The 23,475-nt window shown below is 42.0% G+C and overlaps 1 pseudogene; it reads left to right on the top strand.

Annotated features, from left to right (window-relative positions):
- The first annotated feature begins 17,857 nt into the window (after positions 1 to 17,857).
- LOC140844693 (procathepsin L-like) lies at positions 17,858 to 20,812 on the top strand (annotated as a pseudogene).
- The last annotated feature ends 2,663 nt before the right edge of the window (positions 20,813 to 23,475 follow it).

Raw genomic sequence — 23,475 nt, 5'->3', positions numbered from 1 at the left:
CATAAAGAGATTAGAAAAATGAAAGCTGTGAAAATTGTCTCCGGGAATCATCAAGCCAGAATAAGGGACTGGGGGGATAATTAATTCATTTTTATTAAATACCTGCTATGCAAAAAGAGCTTAATAGATTCCCAGGGAAATCTAGCAGGGAGAAATACATGACACTTGATTTTAAGAGCTCTCACCATAATATGGAAGAAAGGCTGGATCAAATTCTTTGGCTTATAGTTTGAGAGATACAGAAGCAGAGACTAGGACTGACTTTAAGAGATCAGACGGGAAAATGAATCGCATAAAGGGCAGGGAACACCAGTGACTAGTAGAGCACAGCATTTAGCCAATTTTTCTGCCAATTTTGCCTATAAAGAATTGTGAATTAGGGGAGTCTTAGGCTAAGTAAACTATGAGTAGATTAGAAAAAAGTATCTTTTTCCAAAGAAAGCAATTGTTTAGAATATTTTTTATCTTGTTTCTTGTATACACATTAACCAGCATATATATAGCTAATATCCTCAGATATATTGTCTCATTCATTCTTAGGTTCCAAAGTATTTTTTTCTTTGAGATTTTACTGAAAACTTTAGAAGAGTGTCTTCAGAGTTAAGTCTCTTCAAAGAGTTAACTTTCTGTCTTGTCTTTGTGTTTTTTCACAGTTACATTACTAAACTGAGTTAAATGTGTATCTGTGCAATCAGTTATTTATACCATCATAAATTTCCTCCACCTGAAAATTTCCTCTATCCCCATTCTGACAAATGATAGTTATATACTCCAAAGGAATCCATAGTTCAATTAAAGTAAAATTTAAGTTAAAGCATATTATCATTTTTCTCAAGGAAATAGATTGTCCTCTTCCATTCTATTTTTTTTCTAGAAAATTTTCTAAAATATTATATATATTCTGTGTATTATATATATTTGAAATCTTTTCTTCTGAGATTCACCTTGTTTATGAATTTGCTTTAAAAGTTCATATTTTTTGTCTTGCTTCAGAATGCCATGTGGAAGACAATGGCAGCAGCTTTTGCCTTCTCTGAATTCTTTGCTCTCTGTGTCCCTGCCTCCAACACTAGTTGGCTAGTCTCCTACTTCTTTTTCTATTAATCACAGTCTGAAAGTATTATCTTATTATCTTATAAGCCTTTCAAGCAAAGGTCTCCTCCCAGGTATTAGTCTAATAATTCTCCAAAGAGAGGTCAAAAAAGTTTAAAATCTTATTTAAAATTTTCTGTTGAGCTATAACATTATGACTTTTTATTGAAACATAAATATAAAGTCGTACTAGAGAGCATTGATAGGCTTTGTTAACTTCAAGACTGCAGTGAACTATGTCTAACTATAAATCAAACCTTCTGTTAACAATATGTGCTAACAAGACAGCACTGTTTGATTTTGGTTTCATAGACTTTTCTATACCATCTTTAATGTTAAAATATAAAAAATTTCCAATCCCAGCCATCCAAATTTAATGCATGTTACATTTTTTTTACAATCTTTTGTCAAACCACACTGATACATATATTAAAATATACAGAATCTAATTAGCTTTTTAAAGAATAAACATGTGATATAAATGGTTTCAATCAACCATAATACACTCTATTTTTTAACTCAATTTTAAATATACTTGTAGTTATATCTATATAAATAGACATATACCTAGTTATCAAGGTGAATATAAATTTACTAGTTCATATGTCTATAATGTAGCCACATGTCTGCTAGGTTAATATTTAAAATATTTAGTCATACATAGTCTATGGATGTCTGTCAAGTCTTTATATCCAAATTTATCTTCTCTTGGTCATCACCAATTTTTATAACATATGCTTGTAACAAAAGTGCTGATCAGCTGTGACCCCTTTTTCACTAAGGAAAGCCCTGGAAGAAATCAGCAAATGTTAGAAGAACAGAGAGCACACGATGAGGAACATTCTGTTTTGTAAGGAAGATTAAAATTGAATTCTTAAGCTTGTGGAATCTGTACTCCTTGAAATCTTTCAGAATATAATTTAAATTCCTCTTTATTTTAATAAATGCTCTACTGTCCTAGAAATGGCAACCATGTGTAATTTTATACTTGGTATATACAGGTCTCCCTGCTTTTTGAGAGTTTTGGCATGTCATTTCATTTTCACAAAAGACCTACATTAGTACCTGTTTTTGCTAACCGAAAGAAATCCTAAGATGATTTTTGCTTTCACAAAACACAGTGAAAAGTGAAAATAGCATGCAATATTTGTTTTGCATTGAGCTGTTATGGAGGCAGCATGCACCACATGGCCAGAGAGCGCCCTGCCAAGCAACTTTCCCAGGAACCCTGCTCAGTATCGCAGCATCAAGCTGCCAGGTTTTGAACTGTGTCTGTGAGCATCAATGGGCTTTATCTCAACTTCTTTTTTGCATCATTTAGCAAAATGTGTCCAAAGGTACCAGAAAAGCCTAACTAAGGTTATTTTTGGGGTCTGGTAATATTCATAAAATTTTCCATGTGAATTAATGGTAATTGCTCCTTCACTTTATGCTGTTTTGGATTATGAAAGATTTTACAGTAATGTTGTACTTTCAGACAGCAGGGGAAACCTGTATAAATTTCATAGACACCATTTCATTGGGCTTCTTCATAATGTGGTCGGGCAGGAAACTCGAGGAGTATTTTGGGTATTTTTAAGGGAATACATTGAAAATCAGTAAGGATCTGACAGAAGAACATAAGCCAGTTTTAGAGCAGGACCTAGAAATAATTTTTGTGTAAGTGTTGAGTGATCTTTCCATTTCTTATGATCTTAAAAGAGAAATAAATTTGTAAACAACAAAATTATTCACTTCTTGAATTGTTCCTGGTAAGAAGAACTAAAATAATTGATTATTTTTTTCCTCCAACTCCACTTCCCTTTTAATCTTGTTTTCTGGCTAAATGGCTGTTGGATCTGCATGTTTTATCCCCAGTTCCACTCTTCTTGTTCCATCCTCCAGAATTAGATTATTGTAGTGTCCTCCTGATCTGACCCTGGTAGTATTTTCCCGCCTTTCTTTAATCTGTTCTTCATACTCCACACAGTTATTTTTTCACGTGTTTATCACATGGACATTCCTTGTAACTGTTGTGATAAAATCCGACCACTCCCTAAATTTCTGAAAATGGATCTGCTATTCACTTTAAAAGGGATCAATTGTCAACTGCATATATATACATATAGATAGATATAGATATAGATATATACACACACACACATACTGTCCCATCTCACAGTAGCAGTGCTATGGCATGAAATGTTTTTTTCAGCAAATTTTAATGGGCAAGCCATACACCTGAAGTTCATTCAAACTGTTTTTCTAAGACAAGGAAAAAAGAATTTAGAAAAGACAGACTACTATGGTTTTATATTTAATCTTAGATTTGTCAACACTGAATAATAACACCTCATAGTTATTAATTTTAATTACCTGTTATATCACTTAGATTTAAAGACTATATTATGCCTACTGCATAATGCTAAATATAAACAATAATTAAAATCTTCTAAATGGCAACTATAAATACTTGACTTTTGTTGCACATACAAGTACAGTTAATGACACACTAAATCTTTACAGCAATAGAATTTACTGTGCTTAAAACAATAACTTGACTTTTTAAAAATCTAGAGCAAACTACAATGATCAATAAATTAGCTTCAAACACAAAAGAAACATAATAAATCTTTGATGAATGATATGTGATATTCTGCATTGTTTTCCTTTAGGGACTCAAGTCTAAGTGACACAAATGAATAATGAACTGTTCTGAAGCATTTTTCTTCTAGGGCCCAAAATACTACTATAGCTATTTGTGGATCAACAGAGTACACCAAAAAGGTGTATTAAGTTTCAAAAAATGAGACTCAATTAAACTATTCCTCATACACTTTATGAAATAAAATAACATGCAAATAAACATAAATGGATAATTATATAAGATTGACTTATCAACAGAATAATATTTTTTATTATGTCTATCCAAAATAAGTCTTGTTTGAGTTTGGACTGTGGAATAAATGGGTCAACCATCTTAAGATTTAGAGAAAGCCATCTGGGTTGCCCCTCCTGCTACTTTTTTTCTATGTCACATAAACTTTTGTAGTAGAAATGTGATGCATCAACCAGATCTCAGTTCAGGAATGATATCACCTGCTGCAAGGGCAGCCCTCAAATTAGCCGCCTTCAAATACAGATGAGGAAAAGTCCCTTGCCCACCGTGGTTATTTCCTCCCGGGGATGGCCTGCATCCACCAAGTGAGTGATAGGGTATGAACACCCAACCCACTCAGCCAGGCTGAGAGAACTCTGCAGGGTCATGGCTACCTCAGAATCCCAGGAAGGACAGCTGAGGCTCCCTATGTCTGTGCTGCTGCCATAAGTCTCCCCATTGCCAATATTGCTTTCTTCCTGTCCCTAGAAGAGCAGTACCTAATAAACTGCCTGCATATGAACCCCATTATATAGGCTACTTCCCAGGAACCCACACAAGAAAACCTATTTTGTATTATTGTATTACACCATAGTCTTATTATGTATAATTTAAAGAATATATGTTTTGAAGTGAGCTAATCCTTCACAATCAGAGCTTTGTAGGGCCCTGCAGTTATAGGTAGTTGCCCCAGGGAAACTAAAAGTATTTTTTCTTTCAAAGACAACAAATAGCCAAATGAACAATTATTGTATTATTATTATTATTCTCCAATACACTGTAGATCTCCAATACATTAAGTACAGTTGACCCTTGAATAACACAAAATGCTGACCCCTCTGCAGTCAAAAATCCACATATAACTGGGTTGTATTTGGTTCTAGTTATGAGATTGCTAGTGTATGGGTTCCAGTTATGGGATTGTTACTAAGTAAATATGCACCAAGCTGCTTAATTTCTCTGGATTTCAATATTGTCTTCAATAAAATGAACATTTGAACCAAAATAGTGTAAGTGCCCTTTTAAGAAGGGTCTAGCAGGGGAATGATAATTCAGAAAAAAAGAGGTAAATACACAAAACATGGCCACATGTTCAATCAAATAATAGTGTGGTTCCCTGAATGTCATAGAAAGAGGACTTGAGAATGGTGGGAACAATGGAAGCTGCTCTGTGAGCACTGTGACTGATACCTGTCAAACAGCATCATCACTGGGAAGTGTTAGAAGCTTTGCCCAGTTTCTGGACCAAGCTCTCCAGGCCGTGGGTATCTAGGTTACATTTGGACATGAGGCTTCTTTGAAGGAAGGTGGGTGAATACTGCATTTGTGGGAACAGAGTTTAAGAAGTGGTTGCCCTGTTGCCAATGCTCTCTTCCCCCCTGGCTAGATGAAGAGAATGGCGAGGTGCTGGGAGAACATGGGCTCACAGATGAAAAGGCCTCGGGCCCCTGTGTCACTGTGTGGATACAGGCAGGCTGCCAGCCGGAGGCACTGCCGTTACACTGTTATGTGTGTGTGACAAAGATTTATTTTCTTCTTTTTTTAAATTGAAGGATAGTTGACCTACAATATTATATTGTTTTCAGGCATCCAACATAGTGATTCCACAATTATATACCTTATGAAATGCTCACCAGGATAAGTATAGTTACCAACTGTCACCATACCAAGTTACAATGTTATTGACTAAATTCTCTATTCTGTACTTTTTATCCCTGTGACTTTTTTATTTTATTTTTGTTGTCACTAAACCACTGTCATTTTATTCTACGTTGGTAATTGCTTCTAACAATTGTTACTCGAATTAAGTTTAAAATTAATTTATTTCAAATTATTCCCCCTTTAACTCCTACTCTCCTTTATATTATACCCAGAGACAATCAATTATGTAAAAGAAAAACTCAATAATTACTGGTAAACTGCCAAAATAATGCTTTATTTTTTTTTCTTTATCATTTTATATTATTGACTTCATTTCTTTGCTCCCATGGCAAGCACTTGGGCCTTGTTGATTTGATTGTATCACTTTAAAAATGTATAGCTCTGTATACAATTTTGTAACAGACTTTAAATTATTTCATAAATGATTTTCTATGTGAACATGTAAATAACCACAAAGTATTTGCACATTTTTCTATTCTGTAGATTTGTCATAATTTCTAAATAAGTCTTCTGAAAATGAATTTTTTAAGCCATCTTAAATTTCCAGCTAATATATATCTATTATCTGAGGTTAAGTTTCTAGAACAGCTTTTAATGTTTGGTCAAAGCTAATCAGCAGGTTGAATAGTAATTTAAATATTAGACAAATTTCACAAAGTTGATTTTGCTTTGAAATCAGAACACTCAATTACATAAATATAACTGTCTTTAAATATGTTGTTTAACCCAAATATCCCTTTTTCTAAGTGTGCAGTTGTTTTTTAACTATTCATAGGGTGGGCAAATAACATACAAAGTCATTCAACACTTAAACATAGTTGACATACAGTCAGAGGCAAAAGTTTAGTCAATGTATTTTACTCAATGGACATTAACAGATTTATTTATAATGTATGGAATGCCATTAATTACAGAGTTTTAGGCAACTTGCAATTGTGAAATATCTAAAATAAAGATCTAGATGAGAAAACAGTTTGTGGATCTAAATATTTAGAGCCAAATCAATAATCTCTCAAGGAATAAAAGGTGCTAAAGGACTGATTTAAATTTAGCTTATGTTTCTATATAGCCACAGTAAAAAGAAAAATAGTGGAACCATAATTCTCATTTTCCTTCATAAAGAACATAGGCAAGATTATCTAAAAAGGAAATTTTCACTGTAAACGTTAGTGAAAATTTTTATTTACCATTTTGTTCCCATATAGAAATCATTGAGGAGGAATAGAAAATGCCTATTCCTCTGATATCATCTGAGTATATATACGTCTTTGTAGTGGATGTGGATGAGAGCCTTTAAGTACATTTAAAACATTTCAACCAAATACTTTTAAAATTCAAAGAGAGTCATTAGTAGTCAGAATCTATTTCAGGAAGTAATATAAAATGCTTTCTGGGGAAGACATTTGAGGACAGGGACTAAGGCATTGGCACCTGTGCAGAGCAAGGACAGCCTGTACACCATACATTTGGTAATATTTTATGGTAAGAAAAAAATACCCAGAAGAATGTAAACTTAGGTAAGAAACAATATTCCTATTATGAGGAAATCTTTCCCTAAGCAGAGCATGAAATGGAGATGTCATAAAGAAAAAGGCAGTGGATTTGATTTTATAAAAATTAAAAGAATTCTACATGGTAAAAGGCAATCTAAACAGACTTAAAAGATAAACACTGAACTAGAAAATATAAACATGTGACCCAGGATTTGGCCAACAATTCCTTCCTCCATGATAGTATGAGGAGGGAAAATCTCAGAGACTCAAACTTCATGAATCAATATATGAGAGACTGAATTTCTCATATTCTCATTTTATGGAATGGGAAGTACCTTGCAACAGAGAAGGCGGAGTATTGCCATTCCAACCCAGATCCTTTGCAATGCACTTAGAGAAGCATTGTGGAACTATTTGATAGATGAATCTCTTTCTTGTTCTATAAGCAAAAGAGAACAATTAACAGAATGTCTGTTTCTCCAGGGCAAGATTTCAATATTGTCTCTGCCACGGAGCTTTGCAAAACATCAAAACACACAGTCTCTAGCAAATCACTCTCAGACAATCAGGAGGGAAGAAATGGAAAAGCTAACGAACTTGCCAATTACCTTTGTAGCCTTGACTCCTGAAAATAAGTGATGATGGTGAACATCTGACACCACGTATGTGAACCTTCAAGGGTCTAGAGGTTCAAATGAAGCAGAGGAAGGAAGAATGACTGTGATCACTCACTGGGTTGAATTATTTATAGTCTCAACTAAGAAATGTTGATTAAGAAATGAGGATAGAGGCAGGAGCAGCTCCTGAAATCATGCCTAAATACCTCAAATATTCCTAAGGAATCCCAAGGAAAAACTGTGTCAGAGAGGAGCTGACAAATGGAGTATAATAACACGGAGATCGTGCCCTTGTCAGCCAGCATACAGAGAGCATTACTGATCTCCAGAAAAATGTACTGTGACTGGGTCTAAAACCTGACTGGAATTTTCCATAGATGTATGATTTTGGAGATGGTTTCACAGCTGCACTTGCCGAATCACCTTTGCAAGGGACAGTAGGTCACAGCCAGGGAAGCAAAGGCTGCTCTGCTCTTTCCCAAGCAGAAAAGGATTTTTAAAATGTCAAGCCCTCTCCCACAATGGATCGAGATAGCAGATTATGAATTAGTGGTTACTACAAATATCTGTGATCTCCCAGCTAACTTCAATCTTGAAGCTGGGCTCTAAGGTCTCAGATGCTGAGTGAAAAGTCACTCTGAACAGAAGCCTAATCAGGCCTGGATAAGATGAAGCCAGGATGGGGTATCCAGCATCTGGTACCAGCTCTTTGCCTGCCCTCCAGGGTGGCTTTAGACAAGTCCCTGACACCTTTGAATAGCTTTTTGTTGTTGTTTTGTTTGGTAATTTAAATATACGAAGTGGTGATAACATCCCTTGATGGTATATTCTATTAAAAATAAAAGGCCATTACCAAGTTCAAACCAAGCATCAGTGCTCTTTCTTAATAGGCCTGCATAACAGTTGTCTGAACTCTCTACTCTGGACTAAGTTCTCTACTCTAGACCAGGCAAATGAAGTGAAAGAGAAGAGAGTAAGTACATGGTCTTTTATCCAAGGAGGTCTTCATACCTAAGTGTGACTCTTAACCAAGGATACACAGTGGTGAAGAAGACAGGTTTAATAGTGGTTGGGAGTGTGTCTTAAAGTCAGACTTCTGAAATTTCAGTCTCCATTCTGAAACACTGTAAAACCTAGGACACATTACTTCCCTAAACTTCATTTTCTGCATCTGGGATGAGTAACACTATCTGCCTTGTAGTAGGCTGAATAATACCCTTGCCCCGAAATGTCCATGTCCTACTTCCCAGAACCAGTGAATGTCACCTTTTTTTTTGAATGTCACCTTTTATGACTAACAGGATTTCACAGATGGGATTACACTAAGGATCTTCAATTGGGGATCTCATCCTGGATTATTTGGAAGGACCATAAACATAACCACTAGTGTTCTTATCAAAGAAAGGCAGAGAGTGCTTTTACTGCATTCAAAGAATGTGATGATGAAGCAGGGGTTGGACTGATGGGGTCGAAATGTGTGGAATGCTGGCAGCCTCCAGAATTTAGAGAAGGCAAGGAAGTGGAGTTTCCCTTAGAGCCTCTAGAGGGAGCACAGTCTTGCCGATTCCTGATATTAGTCCAGTGAAACTGGTTTTAGAATCCCTGACCTTCAGAACCGTGAGAGAGTAAGAGTGTTTGTTCTGTTTTCAGTCACCGAGTTTGTGATGATTTGTTACAGCAGCCGTGGGGAATTAAGACATACCTCGTAGGAACTGTTACTCCTGTGAAAATGCGTGACTGGAAACACACTTAGTAATGTGTCTAACGCACAGTAGTTATGTTGTACATGTACACCACTCCTGGGAAATGATGCTTTGGTTTTGAGGGATCTTTGAAACCAGTACAATGGTCACCATTTTCCCCCATGTTCATCCTGATTAACAAATGCCTAATACATGAAGCTTTCTCCACAGGCCCTTTCTTCTCCTATTAAAGAGAAAGGTAACTTCTCCTCACTGAAGTCACATTATTCTTTTCCTTTCTACTTTTTTCCACCCTAACACTCATGCAAACAGTCTTTCTGAAGTTTAAAGAAATCATTTCTCAATGATTCAGATGCTACTCCAAGAAACTGACTGAGCTTGTTTTGAACTCTTTACCTCAACACCCCACTTCCCTCCAGCAACTGCCATTTCTTTGCCCATAAACTTTCATTTGTTCTCCATCTTATGAAAATCATCTTCTAAGAAAGTCTCTAATATCAAACTTAGTGTGGATTTAAAACAAAGGTACTATTTACCTCAGAGAGACCATTTTTCAGGAGTGGTTTTGTTTTATTTTTCTCCCCTCCCCCCACACCCCAACCTTGGGTAAACCCAGATCCATCTCATGGCTCAAACACTTAGTATGATTCTCTGAGCCTCAGTTTTTCTAAGAGGCATCTGAGGGCAGCCCTCCTCTCTTGGGGCTGCTGAGAAGACCACTGCCAGCTCTCTCTCAGGTAAGGTGTGAATTGCTGCCAGGAAGCCTTGTTACCTCACATAAAAGTGACTGGTTCAGGGAGGGTCTGGGCAGGCCTATCACACTCAGGGGCAGTTTCTAGGTCTCTAAAATGAATATATATTTAGGGCAAGAAAGGCATTCATCCATGAATTTGAAATTCTCAAATTTTCCACAAGCTATCTTCTAGTTCTTGAGAAATACATGCAGGGAAAATACTGTTTATTACTACCCAGAGTTTTGACCCAGAATCCCATACAAAATGTTTAATCTTTTGACATATGGGGCCTTTGGTGAGCTCTCAATTAGGGCCTAGATCAGTACCTGGCACAATCTGGAACATGGACTATCTGCATCATAATTACTTGGAGTGCTGGTTGAAATCCAGATTGCTGGCTTTCCCACAAAGCTAGGAAACTAGGATGACAGGGCCATAACCACACATTTTTGATAATTAGCAAATAGCACTCTGGTTAGCCTAAAAGCAATTTGAGTAGAACCTTTGGCACCTTTCCTCTCAGTCCATATCCTTACTTTATTTAGTCTTACAGCTTCCAAACTGAGTAAAGGAAGGACAAGTGTTCTAGAAAAGGAAGGGACCCAGTACAGTAAATACTACTGAGTTCAAGAATTAAAAAATAACAACAAACTTTATTATGGCAAATAGTGCAAGGGAAAAAAAGCAAAATTAAATGAATATGATGTGTTAGGAAGAAAAAGGTCAGAAAAGCAGTGGAGTGGAGCTTATCCTCCTTCCTCAGGTTAGGGTGGCACAAATGTTGTCTAAAATGGGTATGTCATGATACGGCAGGATAAGCATAATGTTTAGAGTTATGGGGGTCACATAAAAGTGCCAAAAACTATCTCCCCAGAGGGATTCTTTAGGGAGAAGGGCTGCATTTCAGTATTACTCAAGATGCAATCAAGTTCATTTATTATTTTCATAAATAAAATATTTACATTTAGAAATAGCTTCGACTGTGTGAGTGCATTCAAACATGAAATTCGGAATCATCCTTACATCTCTCACACATTTGTTAAATGCTTGCTGTATCAGGATCATTTTTTTAATCTTGAAAGCCTTAGAAAAAAAAGCCCAAGAAGTACGAATTTTAAAGATTTGTCCCTGGTAATATTGCCGGGCATTGCAAAGAGTAGATGTGAAACTATTAGAAGCAAACTGGATTTCAACCCTGCTTCTCAGAGGCAGGTCTGACTACAAAGGGCAGGCGATTCTCTGCATTCAGGGAGCAGGAGCTTTGATCCTCTGGAACTGTAATAAGTAACTTAAGAGCAAATGAATCAGGCAGCAGGGGGCCTGGAGGAGTCCAGCAGCCTCTCTGTGATGGTGTTCTTTGTTTTTACTGAGTTAGTGTCATAAATGTTGCACTAGGCTCAACGCTGTGCATTTTTAGGCTCCCTTTATCATATTTTTCCATGTGTTTACTCCATAAATGTAAGCATTTTTATGCTCCTGTTAAAGTGCTAACTCCTGTTTGAAATGCCTAGTGAAGGCAATGAAAGCCCTATTGCCATGAAGCTCACATCTCTGTATAGGCTCCAGCTCCATCCATCATCCAAGGATCTATGCATATCTACTTACCTAACCTACCTAATTAGTCTGCTGTCTTGCCAATGAGTTTCACCCGTGGACAAGTTCACTATGGATTCAAAGTGACCAAAGAAAATGACAGTAAAACGTTCTTGGGGTGCAAAGGATTATACCCAACTTTATTTCCACAGGGGCAGGTCAATCACTAAAATTCCATTCACTCAGAGCGAGTCTGCATGCAGCAAGCCAGTCTCTGCCTCTGGGCCTCTCTGTCCACACAGCTGTCCTCTGGGCCTCTTTGCCTGCACAGTCATCCCACACAGGAGTCCTCTGGGCCTCTGTCCCCAGCACTGCCACCACTCCAGCCTCTGCTCTGCTCTCCTGCAGCCTTGCAGCCATGCCACCGTGTCACCCAGACCATTGGGCAGAGCTGTTTATATAGAGTCAATAGCAACGTATTGCAAACACCTGTGTAGTGAGCTAGCGAACCAGGGCCAGGTGAGAATCCTGGCCACAGGAACCTTCATTTTATCCACAGCTTATAAGTTACTTCCCTACATTATCTTTCAAAACTCTTGCAAGGTAAATAGGCCATAGAGAAAGCACTGAGTTCACTGAGATACTCCAGGTTGAGTCAACTGTGTGTGATTACAAAATCAGCAGGTGCAGGGACTTCAGCCCACATCTGCCTTCCTCTTCTCCCTCCCTCCCACTTGCTGACTCTATTCTAGCCACATTAACTTACTAACTGCTCCCTGAAGATCACAGGTATCCTTCTCCTTGGCTTTTGCAGTAATTTCTTCCAATACCTGGGATGTTTCTCCCTCAGATATGTGATTCAATCACTCCTTCTAGACTGTTCAATCCCATCTCTCCAGCAAGGCTTATCCTGTTCTGTTTAAATTGAAATCCCTGCTTTTCTCTGCCTGCAATCTCAATCCCTCATATGATGCTTTATTCTTCATAGCATTTGTTACTAGCTAACCTACCAGAAAATGTATAAATGTTCATTGTTTCTTTTCTCCCCTCCAGCTAGAACGTAGGTAAACAAAATCAGGAATTCTGCCCTTATTAAGTCTAGTGGAGACCCTGCAGAAGTCTAGGGTCAACCAGAGTGGACAAATTATAACTCATGTGATTTGATATTTTAGCAGTTTAGGTGAGAGTCAGGTCAGTTATTAAATAGGCTCTTTTCTGATATTTTTAAGCTGAATGATAAATTCTAAGAACTTAAATTTTCAGTAATTATATAGCAGGCAGGAGCTCTTTCTTTCATTGTTCCTCCAGACTCAAGAACCTGGATGCCAAATCCATGCTCTCAAGGTGAAGTGGGAATGTGTGAGAATGGTTGGCCAAAGTCTAAATTATATAAGACACACACACAAAATTGAAACATTAAAAAAAAATTGTAGAGTGGTTTCCTATGCCACAGCAAGGATTACCTAGTCTCCAGCAAGCTCAGAGCAGTGGGAGAGAAGAGGGAAGGGGCAACCCATTCTCCCTCCTTTGGACTTTCCTTCCCCACCAGACTGTCAGCCCTCACACTCAGCACACATATTTCAGGAGTCAGCATGTGCAGTCGTAACATATGACTACTTCCCCATCCCAGTCACTGGGCCCCAGAAAAGTTTACATAGTTAAGTCTGGCTCAAAACATCACCCTTCACATGTCAATTCTTCCTCTGTAGCTGACTCAGTAAAGACAGAGCAGAGGCAGATTAATAAGAACAAGGTTAAATATGAATATATAAGGTATATACATAATTTTGGAAAGATTAGGGCACATTTTGGTAAATGGACAGGAGGAAATGAAGCACTTAGAAAAAGCTACTTTAATAGTTAGTTATTATTAGTCTTCTTGGTTCCAAGACTAGAGAAAACTGTCCTTCTAACATACACACTCTTGAGGTGTGGGCTCTGGCTTGCTGTAGGGAGAGAGCAGGTTGAGTTTCCACAAAGTCTGTGGTTCCTGTGAAGCTCTGATCAGGCACTAAGGGTGCCCTAAAGGCCAAGTGCAGCTTGCTGTGCCCAGAGTCCAGGCATGGCTGTTTGACCGGGAGCCTCTAAAGATGCTGCTGACTCCTGCAAAGCCAGAGGGCTTCCTGCTGTTGGTCAGGGCGGGGGCAAGTGTTTTGGCTGAGAATAGTTTCTCTTTAAAAACATATGGTGCTATCCCCCATTATACCACCTGCACTTTATTGGCTAGCAGGGCCCCAGGTGCCTGTACCGATGGTGTCCATGAGTATATCCAGTCACAGCAGGAGTGGTGCTATGGCCCATACCACCACCTGGGCTCTGGGTAGGTAGCTTCCAAGTGTTGGAGTGGCAGGTGGGGACACAGGGCCCTCCTATTACAGGTGAGATGATTGTCCCAACAACTGTGTCACCTGTGTCTTGGCCAGGTGGGCTCCAGCTGTACTGATGGAAACAAGGAACACCAGGTCCTTCCGTCATGGGAATGATGTCCCTGACCTTTGCACCTTTCTAGCAGGTGTGCCCCAGGTGCTTGGCTTGAAGGTGGAACTAGAATGGGTAGTTAGGCAAAGGGACAGTGCTGGCCTTTTTAACTGTGTTGGCTTTGGTATGCCCAGGTGAGCCCCAGCTACCCGGATGGAAGGTGTTAGCAGATGTGCTTTTGGACCCACATTTCTTTTTCATGACGGTGGTGCCTGCACATGCAGGAGGTTGTACATGTCCAGGTGGGCTCCAGGTGCATTGATGGATGTGGGGACACTGGGGCACCCATCATGGGGACAGTGGGGTGGCCTCCCATTACTGCACCATCTTTGATGAGGAATGGTGGGAACAACATGCTAGGATTTAAGGTACCCTCATAAGGTTTCCTGCCATTGAGGCACTTGCCTGTCATCCTGGGGCAGCCATGTTGTGCCCATGCATAGTCGTTTTCTTACTGTGAGGAGGAATGGGAGTGCCACTTTCTCTCTTCCTGCGTGACTCCTTCCTGACTGTTTGGGATGTCTATGGTGAGTGGGGCCTCGGACAGGCACACAGAGCCCTGGTGTCCCCCTTTCCATAGAGGCTTCAGGAGCTGCCATGGATAGGTTTGCCTGTCATCCTGGGCCACCCATGCTCTGGCCAAGCAGAATCCCCATTTTCTTCCTGTCACAACGAATAGGAATGGGATATTCCCTCTTACTGCATGACTTCTTGTTGAGTATTTGAGATGCCTGTGGATGAGAGGGGCCTAGAGCAAGCACACTGAGCCCTGGTGTTCCCCCTTCTATAATGGCTGCAAGAGCTGGCATGGAGGTGTTTGCCTGCCCTCCTGGGGTAGCCATTCTGTGGCCAAACAGAGTCCCCATTATCTTACTGTTTGGTGGAATAGGAGTGCCACATTCCATCTTCTTGCATGACTTAGTGTTTGGGATGTCTGTGGATGAGTGGGGCCTAATTTAGGCACACTGAGCCCTGGTGTACCCCATTGATAGGGGCTGCTGGAGCTGCCACGGAAGTGTTTGCCTGTCATCCTGGGCCACCAATGCTGTGGCCAAATAGAGTCCCCATTATCTTACAGTCAGGACAAATAGGAGTGGGACAATCCTTCTTCTGAGTGACTTGTTGACTCTTTGGGATGTCTGCAGGTGAGTGGGGCCTCGGACATGCACACTGGGCCCTGGTGTCCCCCCATCCATAGGGGCTGCATGGGCTGCCAGCATGAGTGGGCTTGGTGTGGCACCTGTAAGCAGTGAGCTTCTGTCCCAATTGCTGGGCATGCTGGTAGGAACTCTAAGTCCACTGGTGGTGGTGGTCCCACTCAGAATACCAAAGGCTGGTTTGCCAAATGTTGCCAAATGCAGGAACTGGCAATGTGAAAACCTGAGGGTTTGTTTGCATTTTGCTGCCTCTGGGTTACTGTGTGGCATGAGAGCCTGGGGCTACCTGTTTTCCAAGAGGTTTTTCAGGCTTCTTCCCATCAAAGTTCCAAGAAGTGCTTGGAACTGGGATTATTGGGTTAGAGAGATGGGTGGAAATTACATTTTTTCTGCCAGCTAGTTTGGAAGATAAAGAGGTGGAGACATGGGCTGAAGCAATACTATCACTGCCTGGTTTGTTCTGAGAACCAGGTGGTACCACAGAAGCCGGGAAGTGATTTGTCCCAGAGACAAGGGAAGGATGGAAAATGACGGCCTGGGAAGGCAGTGTTGTATCCATGGCATCATTATCAAAAGTAAGGTTTGCATAGGTGTGCCTGATGTATTGTGGCAGACTGAAGGGGCCATGAGGAATGAACCGGAGAATGCGAGAACTATGGGGAGACGGGCTTTCTGGGGCTGCCTGTTAAGAATCCAGGTTGTGGGCTGAGGGGTAGCTTTGGGGCCTCTGGGGTGGTTAAAAATGAGGGTGTGGGTGGGAATCAATAAAAGTGGGTTGGTGGGGCCTGGTCCCTTTGCGGGGTGCCTGTGGTTCAGTCTCCCAGTGGAGTCTGGGGGAGCAGTGAAGATGACAGCATGGGAAGGGGGAGTCATGTCCATGTTCCTATCAGGATCTGAAGTAGGTGGGGGGGCAAGCCTGCAGGTGCCTGCAGGTGCCTGCAGGTGCCTGCAGGCCTGCAGTGGATGTGATTGATGGGACAGTGAGAACAGAGTTATTGAGGGAAGCAGTGAGCTGTAAGTTGCGAGCTTCTGTCCTGACTGCTGGGCATGCTGGTGGACTTTCCTCTGCAGGGACCTCTAAGCTATGAGTGGTCAAGGGCAGGGAGCCTGCAATCTCTGGCACAGGTGGGGTGGAGGAAGGGGGGCAGGCTGAGTGGCACTGCTGTCAACCATAACTTCCAGGTTGCCCAGGTTTTGGCAACAGCTAAGCAAGGAAGTTTAGGAGGTGGGGGCAGCTCACTGTGATCCCATGGCACTGGTAGTGGCAGTGGCTGCAGCAGAGGGACCTCCGGAGGCATGGATGTTTTCCTCTTGTGGGGCCTGCTGCTGGCAGGTCCCAGCAAAGAGCTCCTGGATGGCACGACTGAAGGCCTCGTGCCCTGCATCTTCTTCCCAGTCGGCAGTGAGTCTGCGGTGCTCGCTGATGGTCTTCACCTGCACTTCCTCTGTGGACGTCTTTGGCAACCGGAGCAGCAGGGGCTGGGGTCAGAGAGCACTGCTGCTTCTGAATCAAGCCTCCCAGGTGGCAGAGCATCTCCAGAAGGGCTGTAAGAAGCGGGGGCCCTGTGATCTTCAGAGGAGCTCACCTGAGACATCTGGGTGGTCTCCCTCGAGCCATCATCTGGGGCCTAGGGTGGTGGTCCAGAGGCCCCAGCCTGCACTCCAGGGAGGGAAGAACTCTGCTGGTGTCTAGGGACCTTGATGTAGATGACATATTCCACTGCCTTGGGGTCTCCTGTTCTCGTCGTCCTGCCCTGTGGGCTCTGCATGATCCTCCTCTTCTGTCACCCCTTCTGCAGGCTCTTAGGGGACCTCCATTTCTGGGTGGGAGATGAATGGCTGGCACTGGCTTCCCAGCCTTGGCTACCTGCTCAGATCAGAAACGCAGTAGAGTACACATTTTCCCTGAAAGAGAAGCAATGCTCCTGGCAAGTAAGTGTCCAAACATCCTGGAATTACATGCTGAGAGTGTGGGCTACCTTGGCGGGTCTCTCCAGTTCATCAAGGGCAGGACGCCCAGAGGGGAGCATCTGGGCTGCTGGATAGGATGTTGCCTCTGTGGCTGGATGTAAAAGCCCCCAATCGTGGTACACAAGCTGGACAATCAGCCCGTGACCAGGGAAGTCGGCAGGTGCAGGAATGGCAGGGTGCTCCCTGGCAGGAGGGGCAGTGTACCAGGGTGGGAGAAGCAGAGGATGATGATGGCAGGGCTGGGGACAGCAGCCGGGTGGGGCATGGAACACAGGAAGGAAATTGCCCATACAGACAATCAGCAAAGGATCTGAGAATAGAGTATGAAACTAGGAGAGCATCTCCATTGCTTCTGACTCCTCTCAAGGCCAAGCACACACTGAGCTGTCTGCCCAGCAACTGCAATTGTGACATCACCTGGGCACATGTCACAAAGCCCCACCCACTAGGGGCAACTGGTCCCCCCAAGGAGACCTCACAAAAGATCAAAGGGCATGGAATTTCCAGCACCTGGGACCACCCACTGACAGTTGCAGATGGTGGGCACCAGGTATACCACCATGAGGTACTGTTCAGGGCTGCAGTGGGAACATTTATCAGCACACACCACCTGGGCACTGGCCCTGCAGATCCCTCGGTGCCCAGTGTGTGGTGGCTAGCCTGATGGCCCAGAGTTGCAGAGGCCAGGGCCTGCTCAAAACGCTGGACTTCTAGTGAAACTGGTGCCCTGGAAGGACAGATGTTCCAGAAAACTGGTAAACTTGTTCCACTGAGTGAGCAGAACCTGGTGGACTACTCTCAGTCTCAAGGCAATGAGGGCTGCAACGGTGGCCTAATGGACAATGACTTCCAGTATAAGGAGAATGGAGGACTCAGAGGAATCCTATCCTTACCCTTGCAAGGGTAAATGAGGCTCCTTAAATTGTTTTTCTATCTCTGCTTTCAAAGTTAATTTTCAGAGATAACAGGCACCTTTATTCAATGTTCACATTCTTTGCCAACTGCCTGAACTGTCATTGTGAATTACCAGCTTTTGCAAAGTTAGCAGTATAGCTGTTCTTACTTCTGTGGAACATGGAGAATATATCAATGTTCTGCAGAATATATCAATGTTCTGCATATAATGCAGATTTTTCCATGGTGAAAAGTGTCTTATGGACAGCCCCAAGGGATCTCATTGAAGAGACACCTGCTAATTTTTCCATTTCAAACCAATTGAAAGTATTTTGCTTTCTGGGCTGCTTTATAACAAAGTTCTTGGAAATCATTAAGCTGCAAACTGCTGTTTTATGGACCTGGAACTCATGTTCCCCAGGGGGTGGATGGTGGCCATCAAGTTTCTTTCCCGTTTGCCTTTAAAAGGACACAGATGCCTGTAACTACAAGCCTGAGTTTGCCACCGCCAACGACACTGGCTTCGTGGACGTCCCTCGTTGGGAGAAGGCCCTTATGAAGGCCATGGCTACAGTGTCGCCCATCTCTGTTGCCATCGATGCTGGCCATGAGTCATTCCAGTTCTATAAAGCAGGTAGATGTGTTTGTCTCCTCACTGTGGAAATTCAGGCAGTCAGAACTGGAAACCACCACCATGACTGAGTTTCCAGTGTGAGGTCCTGCTTCCCAGGATTGTAGAATTTTGAGTGTGTGCATTTAATACAGTGATGTCTCCATTTGACATTATACTTTAAGTGTTTTCTCATAGTAAACTCCTCGTGAATATTTCTAAGTGGCTATGTACTCCTCGAACCTATTTAGGTGACTATTTTCCAGTTGTTGGGCCTTTTTTCCAAAAAATTTTTACTGGAATTAGTCTAAGTATTCTTTTGTTTTGCCCTATTTCCTCAGTTAGCATTCTAAGAGTAGAAAGGCTTATGCTAATTAATACCAGCAAATGTGAGTGATCCTTGATAAGTAGATCTTGTAGAAAGTATCTTGGATTTAGTTGGTATCTTGTGAGTTGTTTGGCTTTTTCCTTTTTATTGGCCATTACTATTTTTTGGCAAATATTTACATCTTTTTTGGAACTTGTTTATGATATTGCACTGAATTCTGAGATGCCTTTCTTAACTGTGGTTGTCAGGGTGGGTTACTGTCACGTGTCAGTTGGAGTTTCTCACTCCAAGTTGGAATTTTACTCTGCCAGGCATTTATTATGATCCACAGGGCAGCAGCAAAGCCCTGGATCACAGCGTTCTGCTGGTTGGCTACGGCTTTGAAGGAACAGATTCAAATAACAGATTCTGGCTTGTCAAGAACAGGTATAAAACTCCAAATGTTATATTTTAAACTGAAAAATGTATTTTCTTTTGGAAGTAGTATTTGGTTTCAAGTCAAATAGCTTACCTTGGAAGTTCCAGAAGTCTTTCTCCCACTTAGAGTGAGCACAGAAGTACTGATTTTTGATTATATGATTCTGTAGCAAGCTTGTTGGGGTTATTAAGTATTTGTAACATTGCATTTCCAAATTCTGAAAATTTTCTTATTTCAGAAACACATCTGGCCCCAAAGATTTCTGTTAAAGGATTTTGCACCTGTTGTGTTAAAGCCTGGTTTCCTTTCTCTGTCTTGGATTTTTCAATAAGGTATAGTTCACAGAAGTATCTGTCTCTACTGATTCTTTAAGTCTGAAAGATCGTCTAAGAGCCCATGGCCCGTGCATCCTTCATGTCACCGCATGGTGCTCTGGCTTTGCATTCTGCTTCTCAGCTCTCAGACGCCTTGAGGGTTGTTGGGATCAATTTTCAAGCTAAATCTCTTTACTTGAGATGATGTTATAAGCCTGTAGACAGAGTGCTGCATTAGAATCCCAGTTCTGCTCACTTTCCTATCTTAAAAAATTAAGATAAGGACTCACAGGAATTAAGATTTATGTCAATCAAGATTTTATGTTAAGGACCTGCAGGTACTCATTGTCGGTCCCTCCCTGTCTCTGACCCGCAGTTAAGGGAGGAGACACAATGCAATATCAAAGATCTGAAAGGACCAGCCAGGGGACTCAAGGCTTAACAGCGCAAGAGTGGTGCTGAGAGGGCATTTCTCATATTTATTGATCAAATGGTTGTTAACAACAATAAAATTCTGTATAGGGGACTCAATACACAATCATTAATCAACCCCAAGCCTAACTCTCAACAGTCTCCAATCTTCTGAAGCATAATGACCAAGTTCTCACATGGTGAACAAGTTCTTACATAGTGAACAATGCAAGGGCAGTTCTATCACAGAAACTGTTTCTGTTTTATCACACATCATGAACAATTGATTGATGAATTATAAACAATCAAGTCAGATATGATTATTCATTTGGTTTTTATACTTGATTTATATGTGAATCCCACAACTCATCTTAACATTTAATATAAATATATGTAACAGTACTTAGAATAGTGCCTGACACATGGTAAACCCTGTTTTAAGTATTAGTTATTATTAATGAAGCTAATGTTGCTCGAGTCTGTTTAAAACAGAAAACATGTTCTTCAATCTGGGGGCCAGAATGGGGCTGTAATGGGTAAAGAGCTCATGCACCTCAACAAACAAAAAGCAAATAATCCAATAAAAAAAATGGTCAGAGGAGTTGAACAGACAGTTCTCCAAAGAAGAAATTCAGATGGCCAACAGACACAAGAAAAGATGCTCTACATCGCTAGTCATCAGAGAAATGCAAATTAAAACCACAAGGAGATATCACCTCACACCAGTAAGGATCGCCACCATCCAAAAGACAAATAACAAATGTTGGCAAGGATGTGGAGAAAGGGGAACCCTCCTACACTGCTGGTGGGAATGTAAATTAGTTCAACTATTGTGGAAAGCAGTATGGAGGTTCCTCAAAAATCTCAAAATAGAAATACCATTTGACCCAGGAATTCTACTCCTAGGAATTTACCCTAAGAATGCAGGAGCCCAGTTTGAAAAGGACAGATGCACCCCTATGTTTATCGCAGCACTATTTACAATAGCCAAGAAATGGAAGCAAACTAAGTGTCCATCAGTAATTGAATGGATAAAGAAGATCTGGTACATATACACAGTGGAATATTATTCAGCCATAAGAAGAAAACAAATCCTACCATTTGCAACAACATGGATGGAGCTAGAGGGTATTTTGCTCAGTGAAATAAGCCAGGCAGAGAAAGACAAGTACCAAATGATTTCACTCATCTGTGGAGTATAAGAACAAAGCAAAAACTGAAGGAACAAAACAGCAGCAGACTCACAGAACCCAAGAATGCAATAACTGAAAGGAAAGGAGCGACACATAGCAGCAATTCACCGGAGAGTTCCGCTTTATTAGGGAAAGGTACTGGGTTATATAGGAAGGGGCATAGGGTGATTGTGGTGTTACTTCTACGGGGCTGGTGGCTGTTGGCTAGGTGCTGGGATTGGGAGGGGGGCGAGAGGTGATTGGGCTTCAGGTGGCGCCGGCGGCAACCGAGGACCCCGAAAAGAAGCCGGAAGTTTGCCATCTTACTGGTGGGGACCCTTCATTCCCCCCTTTCTCCTCTATGGGTTTGTGGACGTTGCTTTCTCTCTGACTGCTTCCTGCTGAACAGGGGCAGAGAAGGGAGTGAGGGTTTGAGGATTGGGAGGAAAGGGTTGATAGGACTCCCCACAGTAAGGATGAGTAGATGTGGACTTCTTCAGGTTGGAAATCAATGAAGGTTCCCTGTAACCATAGGTTGAGGACCTGTTGATTCCAATGGTGCCAAGAGGATATGGGTGTCAGGAGCCAGGCGTCTGCGGCCATTGTTTCCAGGAACAGTTTCCAGCGGAGAGAGGGGTCCATCTCAGCATGTGGTGAGGAGGTCACGTGAGGGTGAGGGGTCTTCCGTGGCCAGAAGCTCGTAGTTCCTGAGTAAAAGCTGGTTGAAACCTTGATTAGAGATTTTTCCGACTTGGGATTTGATGAACTTTATTATACAGGGTAAGAAGAGACAGACGAGAAGAATGACTATTACGGGGCCTGCAATGGGCCAGAGCCAGGTGAGGAGGGGGTTTGTTAGTATTGAAGAGAATGGGTTGGAATTGGAAGCAGAGTGGAGGCTGGAGGCAAGGTCAGTGAGTTTGGTGATGTCAGTTTCTACAATGCCGGATTCGTTGATGTAACAGTAGCACTCTTCCTGGGGGAAGACGCAGGTGCCGCCATTCTCGGTTGCAAGCAGACCTAGGGCCTGCCGGTTTTGAAGGGTGACTTTAGCTAGCGAAGTGACCTGTCTTTGGAGAGAGGCTAGGGAATCGGCAGTGGATGTCAGGGCTCCCTCAAGTTTGGCGTCGAGATCTCTAACTGCCCATAGAGAGTGACCCAAGGCTCCTCCCGAAAACCCCACCCCAATGGCTGAGGTGATTAAAGAGATACCGACCATGATGGGAAGGAAAGCAGCCCTTTTTGTGCGCGAGTGCAAGGGAGGTTGGAGCTCAAGGAATTCTGCCATGCTGTAAAGTGTAAGCTGTGGGATTAGGGTGACGAGAATGCAGGGTGTATCGGAGTTGAGAGGCAGTGAGTTGAAAAGAGTGCCATTACACCAAAAGAAGTGTCCCGGTTGTGTAAAAGTCTTAGAGCCGGAGGTAGGGGTGTAGATAGAGAGGCAGTGAAGTGCACTGGAGGAGGGTGGAGTTGGGCCTACACAGTGATGGATGGTGAGATTATCTGGGTATTCTGGTTCCCATAGGGGTATGTCTGCCATGGGACGGAGGGGTTGTCCTTCTGCATGGAAGGAGTAGTTGGAAATATTAAGGGGCACGGCGGCCAGCAGTTGGCGCTGTAGTGATGCGCACAAGAAACAATTGGCGGTGTTGAGGGTGTGGTTGAGAAAGATGGTGGTGTCTTGAATGAGCTGTAACCAAGAGTAGGAGGAATAAGAAGATGAAGAGGCGCCGTCAAGAGTTTGGATAATGACTTTTTCGGAATGTCTGATATCTGATGCAACTTGAGAGATCTGGGAGCGAGAGGGAACATACTCTCGAGAGATATGAAGGGTACCATGGGGGGGTCGAGGACCCCTTGTAGTAAACTGAGGCTGTTACTCCAGCAGCCCATCGAGAGTCCCAAGGATCTGGGATTGATAAGGAGAATGAGCCGTTGGGATATTTCATGAAATGGTTGGAGGAGTAATACTGTGGGTACTGAAAGTTACCCATGTAGTGAATGGTGCAAGACCAGTAGGGGCATCCCCCG

The sequence above is a fragment of the Manis javanica genome, chromosome 11 (genome assembly GCF_040802235.1).
Source record: "Manis javanica isolate MJ-LG chromosome 11, MJ_LKY, whole genome shotgun sequence".
Taxonomy (NCBI): Eukaryota; Metazoa; Chordata; class Mammalia; order Pholidota; family Manidae; genus Manis; species Manis javanica.
This window is presented reverse-complemented; position numbering and strand designations above follow the sequence as displayed.